At 36.6% G+C, this 18,945-nt stretch overlaps 1 long non-coding RNA gene across 1 annotated transcript in view; it reads right to left on the reverse strand.

Moving 5' to 3' along the window:
• LOC105728800 (uncharacterized) overlaps positions 1-18,945 on the reverse strand; it is a 257,617-nt gene that overhangs the window by 25,244 nt on the left and 213,428 nt on the right. The window contains exon 6 of the long non-coding RNA XR_001110137.2: positions 16,393-16,474. This is a non-coding gene — a long non-coding RNA (uncharacterized LOC105728800). The remainder of the gene's footprint in view (positions 1-16,392; positions 16,475-18,945) is intronic.

Raw genomic sequence — 18,945 nt, forward strand, 5'->3', positions numbered from 1 at the left:
TCCGAGAGAAGGCGCAGAGGGTGAGTGGACGCCGCATTTCCAGACGGACTTTTACTGCCCACAGACCAGGAGACTCACAGGAGGAAAAGCCCCACGGGTCTCCAGCGCCGCTGGTTTGAGCGGAGTGGCCGCTCAGCCTACGCCCTGGAGCGGGAGGCAGTGGCTTCTTGCGCAGAGCGAGAGAGACAGAGTTCCCTCTGAGCCAGAAAGGGGAGCTGAAGCAGGGAGCCAAGCCAGGAGACCCCCGGGCAAGGGAGCGCCAGGAATCTCAGAGCCGCTGCTTCAGCTGACGCAGCGGCACACAGGGCAGCGGATTTTAATTGCGCGGAGAAGCTCCCCGCATTCCCAGCGCCGCTGGTTGGACCGGAGCAGCCGCTCGGCCTGCACGGGGGGCGGGGAGCAGCGGCTCCTTGAACAAAGTGAACGAGACTGTGTCCCCTCTGGGCCAGCAAGGGGAACTGTGGCAAGGGGGCAAGCCAAGAGATTACAGGACAAAGAGGGCCCCTCTGGAAACACGGCTGAACCCGGGACGGTCCAGCTCTGTGGGGGAGGGGCGTCCTCCATCGGGAAACACCCTGCAGTTCCCGGGGCAATTTTCCGTAACCAAGAAAACCCGCCACTACAGAGACTCCGTCACTACAGGGGCGGGCCAGCATAGCGGAAGCAGTTCTAACTACACTCACAGGACTGCAGGGAAGCTCACACGGAAGCTGGGCGGAGCCCACAGCAGCTCAGCGAAGCCTCTGCAGGCTGAGTGTGACTAGACTGCCACCTTGTGGGCAGGGAAAACGGTAGCAACACAGCTGAAAAACATAAAGTGCTAAACCCCTGGGCCAGAACACCTGGGGAGAAGCAAAGGGGGTTTATGAGTTCAGCTGCTGCAGACTTAAAATTACCAAAATCAGAAAGACAGCAACTACAAAGTCAATAGGCAGATAAATCCACAAAGATGGGAAGAAACCAGCGCAAAAAGGATGAAAACACCCAAAACCAGAACACCTCTCCCCCTACAAGGCAGCATAACTCCTCACCAGCACGGGAACAAGACTGGACGGAGAATGAGTGTGATGAAATGACAGAATCAGCTTTCAGAAAGTGGATAATAAGAAACTTCTGTGAGCTAAAAGAACATGTTCTAACCCAATGCAAAGAAACTAAGAACCTTGAAAAAAGACTTGATGAAATGCTAATGAGAATGGACAACTTAGAGAGGAATATGAATGAATTGATGGAGCTGAAAAACACAACACGAGAACTTCGCGAAGCATGTACAAGTTTCAACAGCAGAATTGACCAAGCAGAAGAAAGGATATCAGAAGTTGAAGATCAACTCAATGAAATAAAACGAGAAGAGAAGATTAGAGAAAACAAGGTAAAAAGGAATGAACAGAGTCAACAAGAAATATGGGACTACGTGAAAAGACCTAATCTACGTTTGATAGGTGTACCTGAATGTGACGAAGAGAATGCATCCAAGCTGGAAAATACTCTTCAGGATATTATCCAGGAAAACTTCCCCAACCTAGCAAGGCAGGCCAATATTCAAGTCCAGGAAATACAGAGAACACCACAAAGATATTCCTCTAGAAGAGCAACACCAAGGCACATAATCATCAGATTCGCCAGGGTTGAAATGAAGGAGAAAATACTAAGGGCAGCCAGAGAGAAAGGTCGGGTTACCCACAAAGGGAAACCCATCAGACTCACAGCAGATCTCTCAGCAGAAACCCTACAGGCCAGAAGAGAGTGGGGGCCGATATTCAACATCCTTAAAGAAAAGAACTTTCAACCCAGAATTTCATATCCAGCCAAACTAAGCTTCATAAGTGAAGGAAAAATAAAATCCTTTGTGAACAAGCAAGTACTCACAGATTTCATCACCACCAGACCAGCTTTACAAGAGCTCCTGAAGGAGACACTACACATAGAAAAAAAAAACCAGCACCAACCACTCCAAAAACGCACGAAATGGTAAAGAGCAGCAACACAATGAAGAATCTCCATCAACCAATGGGCAAAACAGCCAGCTAGCATCAAAATGACAGGACCAAACTCACACATAACAATATTAACCCTAAATGTAAATGGACTAAATGCCCCAATCAAAAGACACAGACTGGCAAATTGGATAAAAAGCCAAAACCCATCAGTGTGCTGTATCCAGGAAACCCACCTCACATGCAAGGATACACAAAGGCTCAAAATAAAGGGATGGAGGAAGATTTACCAAGCAAATGGAGAGCAAAAAAAAGCAGGAGTTGCAATTCTCATCTCTGATAAAATAGACTTTAAAGCAACAAAGATCAAAAGAGACAAAGAAGGACATTACATAATGGTAAAAGGATCAATACAACAAGAAGAGCTAACGATCCTAAATATATATGCACCTAATACAGGAGCACCCAGATACATAAGGCAAGTTCTTAAAGACTTACAAAGAGACATAGACTCCCACACATTAATAGTGGGAGACTTCAACACACCATTGTCAATATTAGACAGATCAACGAGACAGAAAATTAATAAGGATATCCAGGACTTGAACTCAGACCTGGAACAAGCAAACCTAATAGATATTTACAGAACTCTCCAGCCCAAATCCAGAGAATATACATTCTTCTCAGCACCACATCACACCTACTCTAAAATTGACCACATAATTGGAAGTAAATCACTCCTCAGCAAATGCAAAAGAACAGAAACCATAACAAACAGTCTCTCAGACCACAGTGCAATCAAGTTAGAACTCAGAATTCAGAAGCCAACCCAGAACCGCACATCCTCATGGAAATTGAACAACTTTCTCCTGAATGTTGACTGGATAAACACTGAAATGAAGGCAGAAATAAAGATGTTCTTCGAAACCAACGAGAATGAAGACACCACATACCAGAATCTCTGGGACACATTTAAAGCAGTCTCTAGAGGAAAATATATAGCAATAAGTGCCCACATGAGAAGAAAGGAGAGAACTAAAATTGACACCCTATCATCAAAATTGAAAGAGCTAGAGGAGCAAGATCAAAAAAACTCAAAACCTAGCAGAAGACAAGAAATAACTAAGATCAAAGCAGAAATGAAGGAGATAGAGACACGAAAAACCCTACAAAAAATCAATAAATCCAGGAGCTGGTTTTTTGAAAAGATCAACAAAATAGACAGACCACTAGCCAAACTAATAAAAAAGAAAAGAGAGAATAACCAAATAGATGCAATAAAAAATGATAAAGGGGATATCACCACAGATGCCACAGAAATTCAAACCATCATCAGAGATTATTACAAACAACTCTATGCACATAAATTAGAAAACCTGGAAGAAATGGATAAATTCCTGGACAGTAGTCTCCTCCCATGCCTAAACCAGGAAGAAGTCGAAACCCTGAATAGACCAATAACAAGGTCTGAAGTCGAGGCAGCAATTAAGAGCCTACCACCCAAAAAAAGCCCAGGCCCAGATGGTCTCACAGCCGAATTCTACCAGACATACAAAGAGGAACTGGTACCATTCCTACTGAAACTATTCCAAATAATCCAAAAAGAGGGAATCCTTCCCAAATCATTTTATGAGACCAACATCATCCTAATACCAAAACCCGGCAGAGACTCAACAAGAAAAGAAAACTACAGGCCAATATCCATGATGAACATAGACGCAAAAATCTTCAATAAAATACTGGCAAGCCGATTACAACAGCACATCAAAAAGCTTATCCACCATGATCAAGTAGGATTCATCCCGGGGATGCAAGGCTGGTTCAATATACGCAAGTCTATAAATGTAATTCACCACATAAACAGAACCAAAGACAAAAACCACATGATTATCTCAATTGATGCAGAGAAGGCCTTCGACAAAATTCAACAGCCCTTTATGCTAAAAACCCTCAATAAACTAGGTATCGATGGAACGTATCTCAAAATAATAAAAGCTATTTATGACAAACCGACAGCCAATATCATACTGAATGGGCAAAAACTGGAAGCATTCCCTTTGAAATCTGGCACTAGACAAGGATGCCCTCTCTCACCACTCCTATTCAATATAGTACTGGAAGTTCTAGCCAGAGCAATCAGGCAAGAAAAAGAAATAAAGGGTATTCAATTAGGAAAGGAGGAAGTCAAATTGTCTCTATTTGCAGACGACATGATTGTATATCTAGAAGACCCTATCACCTCAGCCCAAAATCTCCTGAAACTGATAAGCAACTTCAGCAAAGTCTCAGGATACAAAATCAATGTGCAAAAATCACAGGCATTCCTATACACCAATAACAGACTTAAAGAGAGCCAAATCAAGAACGAACTGCCATTCACAATTGCTACAAAGAGAATAAAATACCTGGGAATACAACTAACAAGGAACGTAAAGGACCTCTTCAAGGAGAACTACAAATCACTGCTCAACGAAATAAGAGAGGACACAAACAGATGGAGAAACATTCCATGTTCATGGTTAGGAAGAATTAATATCGTGAAAATGGCCATACTGCCCAAAGTAATTTACAGATTCAACGCTATCCCCATCAAGCTACCAATGACCTTCCTCACAGAACTGGAAAAAACCACCTTAAACTTCATATGGAACCAAAAGAGAGCCCGCATAGCCAAGTCAATTCTAAGCAAAAAGAACAAAGCAGGAGGCATCACACTACCGGACTTCAAACTATACTACAAGGCTACAGTAATCAAAACAGCATGGTACTGGTACCAAAACAGAGATATAGACCAATGGAACAGAACAGAGACGTCAGAGGCGACACAACATATCTACAACCACCTGATCTTTGACAAACCTGAAAAAAACAATCAATGGGGAAAGGATTCCATGTTCAATAAGTGGTGTTGGGAAAACTGGCTAGCCATATGCAGAAAGCAGAAACTGGACCCCTTCCTGACACCTTACACTAAAATTGACTCCAGATGGATTAAAGACTTAAACATAAGACCTAACACCATAAAAACACTAGAAGGAAACCTAGGCAAAACCATTCAGGACATAGGCGTAGGCAAGGACTTTATGACCAAAACACCAAAAGCATTGGCAACAAAAGCCAAAATAGACAAATGGGACCTAATCAAACTCCACAGCTTTTGCACGGCAAAAGAAACAGTCAATAGAGTGAATCGGCAACCAACAGAATGGGAAAAAATTTTTGCAGCCTACCCGTCTGACAAAGGGCTGATATCCAGAATTTACAATGAACTAAAAAAGATTTACAAGAAAAAAACAAACAAGCCCATTCAAAAATGGGCGAAGGATATGAACAGATACTTTACAAAAGAAGACATACATGAGGCCAACAAACATATGAAAAAATGCTCATCATCACTGGTCATTAGAGAAATGCAAATCAAAACTACATTGAGATACCATCTCACGCCAGTTAGAATGGCGATCATTAAAAAATCTGGAGACAACAGATGCTGGAGAGGATGTGGAGAAATAGGAACACTTTTACACTGTTGGTGGGAGTGTAAATTAGTTCAACCACTGTGGAAAACAGTGTGGCGATTCCTCAAGGACCTAGAAATAGAAATTCCATTTGACCCAGCAATCCCATTACTGGGCATATATCCAAAGGATTATAAATCGTTCTACTATAAGGACACATGCACACGAATGTTCATTGCAGCACAGTTTACAATAGCAAAGACCTGGAACCAGCCCAAATGCCCATCGATGATAGACTGGACAGGAAAAATGTGGCACATATACACCATGGAATATTATGCAGCCATTAAAAAGGAGGAGTTCACATCCTTCGTAGGGACATGGATGAACCTGGAAAACATCATTCTCAGCAAACTGACACAAGAACACAAAATCAAACACCGCATGTTCTCACTCATAGGCGGGTGTTGAACAAGGAGAACACATGGACACAGGGAGGGGAGCACTATACACGGGGGTCTGTTGGGGGGGAGGGGGGATAGTGGGGGGGTGGGGAGTTGGGGAGGGATAGCATGGGGAGAAATGCCAGATATAGGTGAAGGGGAGGGAGGCAGCAAATCATACTGCCAGGTGTGCACCTGTGCAACAACCTTGCATGTTATTCACATGTACCCCAAAACCTAAAATGCAATAAAAAAAAAAAAAAAAAAAATAATTGCTATGTAAGTTTTACAGATATCATTACATTTGACATTATTCCATAGGTTATTCTGATGCTGAGTCCAACTAGCTTTGGATTGTACTTGCTTATTTTTGTCTATTAGAATACAGGGGTAATATAGATTCTTTTAGAGTGCATATGGTAAACTTATTATGTAAAGCATGTGGGTCATTTACCTGTCTAAGATGAAAAAGCATAGCTCAACTTAAATAGATAACACTATTATTATATTGCATTTCATCAAAAAATAAGCAAAGCAATAAAAAGCTTTCTCATTACTCTTACACATCAGAACAAACATTTTGGTATCCATGTTACTATAATGTCCTGCAATTACTATTAAATAAATGGTTTCATTTCCATCTATTTTATTAGAATCCCTAGTGGAAAGGCTAGCTATTTAATGAAGACAGAGTTTTTGGACCAAAATAGAAGTTTAGGGAAGTGAAAGTCTATAATAACTAATTTATATTTAAATAAAATTACATACATATAAGAACAGGAAGAAATTGGATTACAAATTTTAGTAAAATTAAATTCACATATATTGAATGAAATTAAATTATAAGCCATTTTATACATATATATATAAATAAGTTTTTTTTGAAACAAAAAAATTATGGGGAAGATATTGTTAACTTTATGATATTATAATTTAAATTACAATATACTGCAATTAAATTTATTGCTATTTTTTCCAGAAATGTAAATTGAGACAAATAGTCCTGACCTATCATTCTATTGTAGTCAGCATATTTTAACTTGTTTGCATGTAAACAAGAAAATTAGAATAATTTATGAGATACGAATTTTAAAATTCTGTTTAAATTAATAAGTATAAAAAATAACACAATGTAGAAAATTGATTAAGGAAAAAGAAATAGGTGTGTGCATATTTTGAAGGTAATTTCTACCATGACATAATTTTCCTTTTCAATTGTCTCCTAGTGATGCATATAAGACATATCTACACATCATAATTTAGTCCATTACAAAATATAGTCACAATATTATTATAAAAAATGCATATACAGACTGTTCATATGTCAGTAATGTATTGTGTATCATGGGTCTCAACATTAATGTTTATTTGGTTTAAAGTTTTTCTTTAAAGGGTGTGGTTTTACATGCTTAGCTTTTAATTGCTATTTAATTTATGGGCCTTCTCTTATAGCTGACTGAAATTTATTATCTAAATTTATAAAATTAAGGGTAAATAAGGCTTGTGCCAGTAGTTTGCCTTTAAAGATATTAAGCAGGTTAACTAGGAAATTTTTTTCTACTGAGGGGCAAAGCTATATGGCTCACTTTTAATTGCTCCTTACTAATTTATGGGTTAGCTGTAATTTTTTTTTCAGAGGTTATTGCTTAAATCAGATTTTAAAAGAAGAACCACATTTAAAGGTCTTACAAATCCTTAAATTTTACTTAAATTTTAGCAGAGAATTACAATTTGGGATGTTATTTGTTTACAAAGAACACACAAAACTTTACTGTGGGACACCTGCAGAGAGCAGTGTGTAGGTATCTGAACCTGGCCCTGCCCAGCTGCTGCCTGCTGTTTACGTTTCGCTTATGCTGCTTGCTCCCCTGCCTGAGCAGCAGCTGTCCTTAAGCTAAGCCTGTTTGGCTTGAATGCTGCTGCTGGAGCAGCAAGTTTCACTTTTGAAGCGACCTCTGATTTCTCTAAGGAAGGAATGTTAGGCGGATCTGACAAATGTTTGATAAAATACTGAGGAGGAGTTGACAGACTCCTTTTTTTTCAGCTCCTTCTTTATAAAGCAATGAAAGACAAAGAAAGCAAGAGAAGAACAAAGTAAGAAAGCACAGATTCATTGAAAATAAATGACAGAGCAAGTAACTAATACTAACTCGTCCTCTTCTTAAGAGGTATTTTCCATTGTTACTCTGGTATACTTCCCAAGTGTGTCTACCTACCCATAGTACTGATTAGTTTTGTCCTTGGGGTTTCTTTGTCTGTAGTTCCTCCAGTTTACCATGCTCAGGCATGCCTTCACCAAAATTCTCGAGCCCACTCCATGTTGGGCGCCAGAATGTAGGGATCCATGAGCCCCACACGTTGGGCGCCAGAATGTAGGAAACCAACCCTACATCACCCATGGGTACCCCAAGTTTGGTGGCGACAAAGGAATGAGAAAAGGACAGATTAAGAGAAAGAGTGGGACCAGGGGGCCATCACTTATTACTGGACGCAGTGAAGGCCCCAAGCTCTGATCATCCACACTATTCATTGGTTACAATAACTTTGATCTATAGGGTAGGGTGGAGTGAATCAGTGAGCCAGAAGTGAATCAGTGAACCAGAATTGGTGTCTCATCCTAAGGATTGATAACAGTGGTGGTTTAGGAGTTTCACAAATCAAGAATATGTGGTTGCCTTTAGCTTCTTATCTACGTATAGCTGGTGGAACACTACCTTACAAGGAGCCTACAAGTCTGGCTACGTCATAGTGCTATGAAGGGGTTTTATATCTTTGAGCACAATGTTTATGGTAACAGAGTCTAGATCACCCTGCACCAAAACATGAGGCATGGGGAAGCCTTCCTCCTCAGAGGCCTCCTGTGGCCTTCCACAGTTTGCTGTTCCTTGTTTATATGTTACTCATAACTAATGTATGTAGGCACTCTGTAAGTCCTTTCTCCTTTGCTGCTTTTCCCAACAATAAAACAAAGCTGTATTTGTTCTGAATCAGGTAGTTGTTGCAAGTTTTGAGTTCAATACTGTGAAAAAGTATCCATCTTTGACTTATTATGTCTTAAAATCCCTGAATAATTTTTAAACAAATAATTTTTATTGCTGAATAATGATTAAAATTAAAAAATGTTTTGAACTAAATTTAGCAAAGAAAAATTGTAGTAAATATGAGAATAAATATGTAACATTTTTAAGGAAAGTATATGTACGTAAAGGCATGACACAGAGTGATGGTAAAATTAATTTTGTGTCTTTATTTTAGAAATATCCAAGTTTCATTTAAAATGCAAAGAACAATGTCCAGCTATGTACAGTTAGGATTCTTCTTGTAGAAAAAGAACCAACTTTAGAATTTTCCTAGGAGAAGAAGAATCCAAGAATCAAAGGAGTTTTTTCTTTGTAGAAAAATAATCAAAGTAATAGAATAGATAGAGATATATGAGAGAAGATTTATGAGGAGAGCTAGTTCCCTAGATTTTGGAGGCTGAGAAGGTTTATGATAGGTTGCTTGCAAATTGTAGACAAACCCAGGAGGCCCATAACAATGCTCAGTCCAAGTGTGTTTGTGTGTGTGTGCAACAGGGTTTCACCATATTGGCCATTCTGGTTTCAAACTACAGACCTCAAGTGATCCACCCACCTCAGCCTCTGAAAGTGCTAAGATTACAGATGTGAGCCACTGCACCTGGCCGTCTCCTACAGTGTAAGTGCCCCTGAGTAATTACACAAAATGCCAAAAAGTAAGCAAATAATTACTATTTCAAGATACTATATTGCTATCTATTTAGAGTTTCAGAGGTATATACCAGAAGAAATAAACTTTAAAAAGTCATATTTTATTGTGCAAATTAACTATAGACTACTTGATTCTCTGTGTTGATTTGATATTCAAAAGAATGATCAGAAAATAATACAATGTCAGTTGATTAAGTCAGTCCTAAATTCTTACATATTTATATGTTCATGAAATCTGCATCAGAGATGGTGAAGCTGCATGCATCTCATGGTATGGTGGAGAATCTCTAAGATCCTCTATTCAGTATAAAAATTCTATAACATGTTAAGAGGAAGATATTCATTTCAATTTTAAAATGCTTAAATAGACAAATATATGATGTACATGATTAATCTTGACGAGACTATAATACACTTAAAATGCACACAAATTAAATGCAAAACTATACTAAAGATATTTTTTAAAAGATGTAATTCATGAGCTTGGAGAGAAAGTGCTAAAGAAGCACAATGTTTTGTCACAAAATATAGTTTCTTCTTTTAAGACCAAATTTGATAGAACAAAGTAATTTTATGAATTGCTTTGTATTTTCATTATGATTTGAATGAGCTTCATTAAAGTGTGGTCACTTAAAGTATTAACTTCTAAAAATAAAAACTTTATATACCAAAAATAGAATAAAATTTCCCATGTTGGATTTTATATTGCTTTTCTTTCTTTCTTTTTTTTTTTTTTTTTTTTTTTTGAGACGGAGTTTCGCTCTTGATACCCAGGCTGGAGTGCAATGGCGCGATCTCGGCTCACCGCAACCTCCGCCTCCTGGGTTCAGGCAATTCTCCTGCCTCAGCCTCCTGAGTAGCTGGGATTACAGGCACGCGCCACCGTGCCCAGCTAATTTTTTGTATTAGTAGAGACGGGGTTTCACCATGTTGACCAGGATGGTCTCGATCTCTTGACCTCGTGATCCACCCGCCTCGGCCTCCCAAAGTGCTGGGATTACAGGCTTGAGCCACCGCGCCCGGCCTATATTGCTTTTCACTTGCAGTAACAGACATAATCAAGAAGCTTCAGTTATGCAAGGTGAACGAGTTCTAAAGATCTGCTGTAAAACCTTGTACCTGTAATTAACAATATGGCATTGTACATTTTCAAATAAGTTAATAGCATAGGTCTCACCATGAGTGCTTTTACCACAAACACACATGCACATGCACACACAAGAAGATAAGGGCATTTTTGGAGGTAATGGATATTTTTAATACTTTAATTCGGTGTTAGTATCATGGATGTATACATATGTCCAAGTTCATCAAAATATATATATTAAATATGTGCAATTTTATACATCAATTATACCTCAATAAAGTTTAAAAAGGCAAAGTTAAAAATGATTTTGTATTAGGATTATTCAGAAAAACAAAACCAATAGGATGGATACATGGATAGATAGATCTATTGATCAATAGAGATATATGAGATAAGATTTGTTAGAGTAGCTGATTCACAGAATTATGGAGGCCGAGAAGTTCTATAATAGGTTGTTTGCAAATTGTAGGACCAGGGAGCCAATAACATGTCTCAGTCCAAGTGAAGACCTCAAAACCAAGTTGATGGTATAACTCTCTGTCTATGACTGCAGGCCTAAGCATCTGGCAAGCCACTGATGCAAGTTCTGGAGTCCAAACATTGGACAACTTGGAGTTCTGATGTCCAAGGTCAGGAGAAGAACTGTGTCTTAGATCCAGACAAGGGGTGGAGGAGGGATGGGCAGAAGTAAATTTACCTTTCCTATGAATTTTTGTTTTATCTGGACCCTCAGTGGATTAGCTGGTGCTCACCCACATTGGGTGACAGCAAGTCATCCTTCCTCAATTCACTGACTCAAAGGCCAAACTCTTCCAGAAACACCCTCACAGACATGCCCAGAAATAATACCTTACCAGGTCTCTGGGAATCCCTTAGCCCAGTCAAGTTGACTCCTAACATAACCATTACTATTATGAAACAAGGATATTCTTAAAGTTAACTCAGATGTAGCAAAATTCATACACTGCATTCTCTAAAACATTTAAAAATGTTAAATTCTGATTTAATTTTATTCTCTCAACTGTAATGGGTATATGAGTTGATTTTCAGATAGATTTAACGGCTAAAATTCAGTTAACTACCAAGTTGCTGAATTATGCGTAAAAGCTTAGGGTTGTAAAATGTGTTAGTTTTCCCATGGCCAGATTTATTAATTTCTAAAATCGGTTTGAAATTTTTAATCAGATCTGTGAAATCTTCCATATACATTCAAAAGATATTATTACATTGAAAACAATATGTAATAAAATATCCACTCAGTCACATTTGAATAACTAATGCTTTCTTTTTACTGCTTGTAGCCTAATTATAACAAATTTATATAATCATTTAGCTTAATTATTTTATTAGATTGTATCTCCATTTTACATCTGCTGCATGAGTGACAGACTAGAGCTTGAACTGACATAAGATACTAAAGCTTATGACTCCTAAATTAGTGTTGGAACTATTGAACTATGCTCTGTCTCATTAGCGATAAGCAGGTTATTTGTGGTATATACATATTATAATTATTCTACCATTTCAGGTTTCAGACTAATATTATTAGAATCATATATAATATTTATTCAAAAAATGAGATATACATGATTTAAAAATCTGTGACTTAAACATACAGAACTGGGGAGAATACTCAAAGAATCAAAAATATCTGTGTTCCTCCTGAATCTTTCTTAGCTTGTGGCATTTTTCTTCATTGTCTCAAGATGGCTATTTCAATTCTAGTCCATGTAACCAAGTCCCAATTTGGAAAAAAAGATAAAGGGAGAAAGATAAAGAGCAAAATGTATTAGAAAATCTCTCATAGGATGAGTAGATAGGTAGATATAAACATGCATGCCTATATGCATGCATAATACATAATGGATGTATGTGTATACACATATTGCACCACTAACTTCTGCAAATATATAATAGCCAGAAACAGCCAGGCGCAGTGGCTCAAGCCTGTAATCCCAGCACTTTGGGAGGCCGAGGAGGGTGGATCACGAGGTCAAGAGATCAAGACCATCCTGGTCAACATGGTGAAACCCCGTCTCTACTAAAAATACAAAAAATGAGCTGGGCATAGTGGCGCGTGCCTGTAATCCCAGCTACTCAGCAGGCTGAGGCAGGAGAATTGCCTGAACCCAGGAGACGGAGGTTGCAGTGAGCCGAGATCGCGCCATTGCACTCCAACCTGGGTAACAAGAGCGAAACTCCGTCTCAAAAAAAAAAAAAAATAGCCAGAAACATATCATGTGTTACACCAATAGCTGCTAGAAATAAAACACATCAATTTTATCTAGGAACAAAATCTTGTTTCTATTAGTAAGGAAAAAGGAGGAAATAAATATGGATAAGAAATATGTGGTAACTACAAAATGTTACAAAATATGTATATGCTTTTATCTATCTATCTATATATAAATAGCTTGAAAAATAATAATGTGTAGTTTATTTTACAAGTGAACATAATTGGTTTTACTATATTTAAGTGTTACCTAATTTTCCATTAAAATATTCTAAGGAAATAGCTGTTCTATTTTAAAATATTTTAAGGAAATAGCTGTTCTGTGTTTTGTATCAGGAAGAAAACATGGAATATATTTCTTATCCTTACATCTACAAAGACCGAGCAAATTTCAGGGACTATAAAGCAAACTAAGAAAGTTAACAAAATATCAATAACTCTGAAATAGGTGCTTCTAGGAAGGCTTCTGCTAGGGATATCAATTTGCCTCTGATTCTTTCCTTTCTTTATCTTCCACTGTGAATCAATAGCTAAATCCTATCTATTTTACTTTCACAGTATTGCCGGTGTTCATATCCTTTTTCTCTTCCTACTCCTGATGTCCTAGTTTCTTTCATTGTCTTGCACAGGACAATTTTCTAACTGGTGATCTCAAGTACATCAATACACGTACCATAATAAAAGTCTTCCAGACATTTCACTTTAGGATTTCTTTGAGTTTTTAACACCACTCACAATTCTCTATTATAGAATCTCTGAAAGAATACAGTATTTCTCAAGTGTATGTTATCATATTTCACAGAACACAAAATATTCCTGATAACAGTGTCTTAGTAAAACAGAACAAAACAATTAAGTAAAACACGAATCCTGCACCTGAATTTTTACAATTTATAAACAGAAAACCCTGATCTATACTAAAAGGAGAATGTTCAAATATTATCATTTTCTCTAGTTTCTTTTTCTTCTTCTTTTCTATTATCCTACTCACTGATGACCAAATTATTTTTGCACCATATATTTGATTATGTTACCATAGTCTTCTAAAATTTTCAGTGACCTGTTTTCATATCCAGAATAAGTTATTCAGGATAATGCAATGCAGTTTCAATTTATATTTCCAGCTGCGCTTTTAATCAGTCCTCGTCTTCCACTAATGAAATAGTGGAACACAACCAAACTGCCCACTTGCCATGACCTTGGCATGCTGTTTCACACATCTGTGCTTTGTCAGTCTCTGCCTAAAATATCTTTCTTTGAACTGCTAATATCTGTGTGTCAAAGACATTTAAGACAAAATTTTTTTCAAATTTTGTTATTAATCCCCCAAATTACAAAGTATCTCTTTTACTAATATAGCATATTGTCCATACCTGTACAAATATTATATTTAATCTTGACTATGATTAGGTGTTAATATGCTATGTTATTAAAATTATGAAACATAAGTATAGAATCCATGTTTTACTCAATTGTATGTTCATATTCTCCAGAAACCATAGTGTAGTACCTAATAGAAATATGTGTTTCTAATCTATTTATTGAATTTAATTCATGGTTACTACTATGACTCCAGAAACCATATTGTATGTTCATATTCTCCAGAAACCATAGTGTAGTACCTAATAGAAATATGTGTTTCTAATCTATTTATTGAATTTAATCCATGGTTACTACTATGACTCCTTCTGCCTTTATTCACTTCATAATTCCAAGGACTATAAAAGCATCAACAATATCTTTTCCATTCCTCACTGATCAAAAGCAGACAGCTCCCTGACAACCAGGAGGGACAATGAAATATGTCTCACTCTCTTAGAATCTGGGTTTCTATTTATTAAAAGTCTGTGTTGTAGTCAAGAAACACCATAACTATATTTTCTTAAAAAGTGATTACAGATATGCAATTTTATCTGATTCAAAACACTTGAACAGTTAAGCATTTCTATTTTTATATACATATATGTGTCTGTATGTATATATGTGAATATACATACATATATCACTCATAAGCATACGCTAGAGAAGAATAATGCAGACTTATAACTTAGTTATTTTGACTGCAAATTCAGAGATCTCTCTTACCAAATTATCCTCACATACAGGTGCAAGAATCATCTAAATGTGTTTTATTATACCCATATCTCACCATATTTTTAGAAGTTTGTAAAGAGAAAAAGGCAGGGTGCTATTTTTATCTGATTTAAATTGAAAAGACCTTTGTAATTTCTCCCCAATTTATGGCTCAGATCCAACATCTTTAGGGGATATAGATTCAAGCATTTAAGTTTATATTATGGTAGCTGAGTCACCTTTACAAATTATATCCTGAAAACAAATTTAAAAATAATTAATTTCAGAGATTCTCCACAGTATTCACATATATCATCCAAAATTAGAAAAAGACAAAATAAACTGTTTTTTTTTCTATTTTTATTTTTCTGACCACTTACTTAAAATATAATCTTTCATTTCACATTATTTGTTAGCAGGTTTCTATGTTTCAGACCCATGTCAATATATGATGTACTTGTGTTGAGCAAAATAATTTATTTTAAAAATGTGTTTCATTATTGCTGTGAAAAAAAAATTTTGGAGCATAACCAGAAAATTCTGTCTTTACCTAAGTTCCAGAGGGACTTCATGGAGTGTTCAAAGAAATGTCTATATAGAAAGGCTTATCATGTTTAATCTAAATTCACTATTTTAATTTAGTCTGGTCAGAGTATATATATACGGGTTTGTAGAATATGAAAATGTAGACTTCTACTTAACATATGCTTATTCTTAAAATTTTGGTAATTTGCAAGATTTCATATATTGGTTTTCTTCCACTCTTCATGTTTTCCTTTCATCATCTTCTATAACTTTAACCACCAAATAATTTTTAGATCAAAATTCCCACACGGTATATATTCTGAACTTCAGACAAGTTTATGAAGCAGCCTATCAGGTATCTTTACTGGAATGCAATAAGACAAATTTACCTAAATATATCTCAAACAGAATCAATCATTTTCCATCCCACCCCTCATACACACTTCAACACATACTTCCTCTTATTTATCTTACCTTAATTCTTCCTTCTTGAGTGAAATACAACCCAGACATGTAAAAGAACATTTCACCCTGTCTCTGAAATTTAGTGACACCCATTTTTTCAATTTATCGTATGATTATATTTAACTAAATACTTGTATCATAACTGGGTGTTAAAATTTCCTTTTTAGTAAATTTTCAATTCCTAGAAGATAGAGCCTTCCATTCTGCCTTTTGTATTCTCCTTCAATGTTTACAATAGTGCTGCATTAATGCAGAGGAATTTTACTATCTTACTGGGATGTAGTGAGGATGAGGTATGTTGTGTGAGAGAATTGTGATATAACTAAGTGTTATAGAATGTTATACATGAAGTATCCGTAAAAGATTCTTCTATCTGATGATTGAATCAAGTAGTTTAGATAACTGAGAAAGATGAAATTAAGTATCTTAATTGTGATCCATACCTTTCCTGTTGGGGAGGGTGTAGAAATGTTCAAGAAGATAGTCTACTTGTCGTAATCTCCTATATACAAGCTAACAGACATCCTGAAAAATAGAAAACAAGGTTCTTAAAAGATTTGTTCTCAGAAATTCTCTTTATACAAGTTATAAATTAGTAAAGGTGCCAAATGTGTGATGTTTCTGTGAGTTGTTGATATTTTCCATACTTAAAATGAGAATGCTTTTACACTGTTGGTGGGAGTGTAAATTAGTTCAACCATTGTGGAAGATAGTGTGGTGATTCCTCAAGGATCTAGAACCAGAAATACCATTTGACCCAGCAATAACATTACTGGGTATATATCCCTAAAATTATAAATCATTCTACTGTAAAGATACATGCATACATATGTTTATTGTAGCAATATTCACAAGAGCAAAGACTTGGAACCAACCCAAATGCCCATCAATGATAGAATGGATAAAGAAAATGTGGTACATATACACCATGGAATACTATGCAGCCATAGAAAAGAATAAGTTCCTATTTCTCCACATCCTCTCTAGCATCTGTTGTCTCCAGATTTTTTAATGCTCGCCATGGTGGGAGTGTAAATTAGTTCAACCATTGTGGAAGACAGTGTGGTGATTCCTCAAGGACCTAGAAATAGAAATTCCATTAACCCAGCAATCCCATTACTGGGTATATATCCAAAGGATTATAAATCGTTCTACTATAAGGACACATGCACACGAATGTTCATTGCAGCACAGTTTACAACAGCAAAGACCTGGAACCAACCCAAATGCCCATCGATGATAGACTGGACAGGGAAAATGTGGCACATATACACCATGGAATATGATGCAGCCATCAAAAACGATGAGTTCGTGTCCTTTGTAGGGACATGGATGAACCTGGAAACCATCATTCTCAGTAAACTGACAAAAGAACAGAAAATCAAACACCGCATGTTCTCACTCATAGGTGGGTGATGAACAATGAGAACACATGGACACAGGGAGGGGAGCATCACACACTGGGGTCTGTCAGGTGGAAATAAGGGAGGGACAGTGGAGGGTGGGGAGTTGGGGAGAGATAGCATGGGGAGAAATGCCAGATATAGGTGTTGGGGAGGAAGGCAGCAAATCACACTGCCATGTATGTACCTATGCAACAATCTTGCATGTTCTTCACATGTACCCCAAAACCTAAAATGCAATTAAAAAAAAAAAGAATAAGTTCGTGTGCTTTTCAAAGACATGGATGAAGCTGGAAACCATCATTCTCAGCAAACTAACACAGGAACAGAAAAACAAACACATCATGTTCTCACTGATAAGTGGGAGTTGAACAATGAAAACAAATAGGTACAGTTGGGGGAACATCACATACCAGGGCCTGTCAGGGGGTGGGGGGAAAGGGGAGAGATAGCATTAAGAGAAGTACCTAATATAGATAACAGGTTGATGAGTACAGCAAACCATCATGCACATGTACAACTATGTAAGAAACCTGCACGGTCTGCACATGTGCCCCAGAACTTAAAGTATAATAAAAAAATTAGAATACAAACATTTAGACATCTTATTATGAATTCATTTAAAAATAAAAAAAAATATTTTAAGATTTAGAGTAACAAGTACTTTATAAAAAAAAACTTTCCCTACTCGGGAGGCTGAGGTAGCAGAATTGCTTGAACCTGGGAGGCAGAGGTTGCAGTGAGCCAAGATTGCACCACTGCACTGGGCAAAAGATTGAGACACTATCCCAAAAAATAAAATAAAAAAATAATTTCCATATCCCAAAATCTGAAGTCATTGTGTTGGACATTGCACAAATTTTGCACAATGATATAACTGAGATATTTATATACTACAAAATTCACCATTTTTAAGTGTACAAATTTCTGGTTTATAGTATATTCAAAAAGTTGTGCAACCATTATCACTATCTAACTTTAGGATATTTTCATCAATGTAAGAAGAAAAATCCACTCTGATTAGCAGTCAATTCTAGTTAACCTTTCCTCCAAAACTGTGGCAACCATTAATCTATTTCCCTGTATATTTGGATTTTCCTATAATAAACATTTAATAGAAATTAAATCATAAAATAAGTGGTGTTTGGTGACTGGATTTTTTAATTTGGCATGGTGTTTTCAAGGTTCATTTATGTTGTATAATATACAATAGAGTTTCATTCTTTTTGATTTATAAAGACTATTTCATTATATTGATATACTGCATTTATTAATCCATTAAACCTTTGATAAGTTAATGAACATTTGGATTGTTTACACTTTTGGACATTATAATAGCTTTACTATGAGTGTTCATAAAAAGTTTTGTATAAACATATGCTTTCAATTGCTGAGTCATATAAACACTGACTAGAGTTTCATCATTATAGCATTATCTTTTGCCTTGTTTATTACAACTATTACACAAAGCAGCAATTATTTAGGTACTGTTTTCATCTTATTACAAAATAAATCAGTTAAATTACAGTAGGAATATCTACTTCTTCCCATAAAAGTTGACTTTATCTATATACTAATTATTGATGTACAGTG

This window comes from Aotus nancymaae, unplaced genomic scaffold, assembly GCF_030222135.1.
Source record: "Aotus nancymaae isolate 86718 unplaced genomic scaffold, 86718_ANA_hifiasm-v0.15.2.pri h1tg000062l, whole genome shotgun sequence".
NCBI classification, from domain to species: domain Eukaryota; kingdom Metazoa; phylum Chordata; class Mammalia; order Primates; family Aotidae; genus Aotus; species Aotus nancymaae.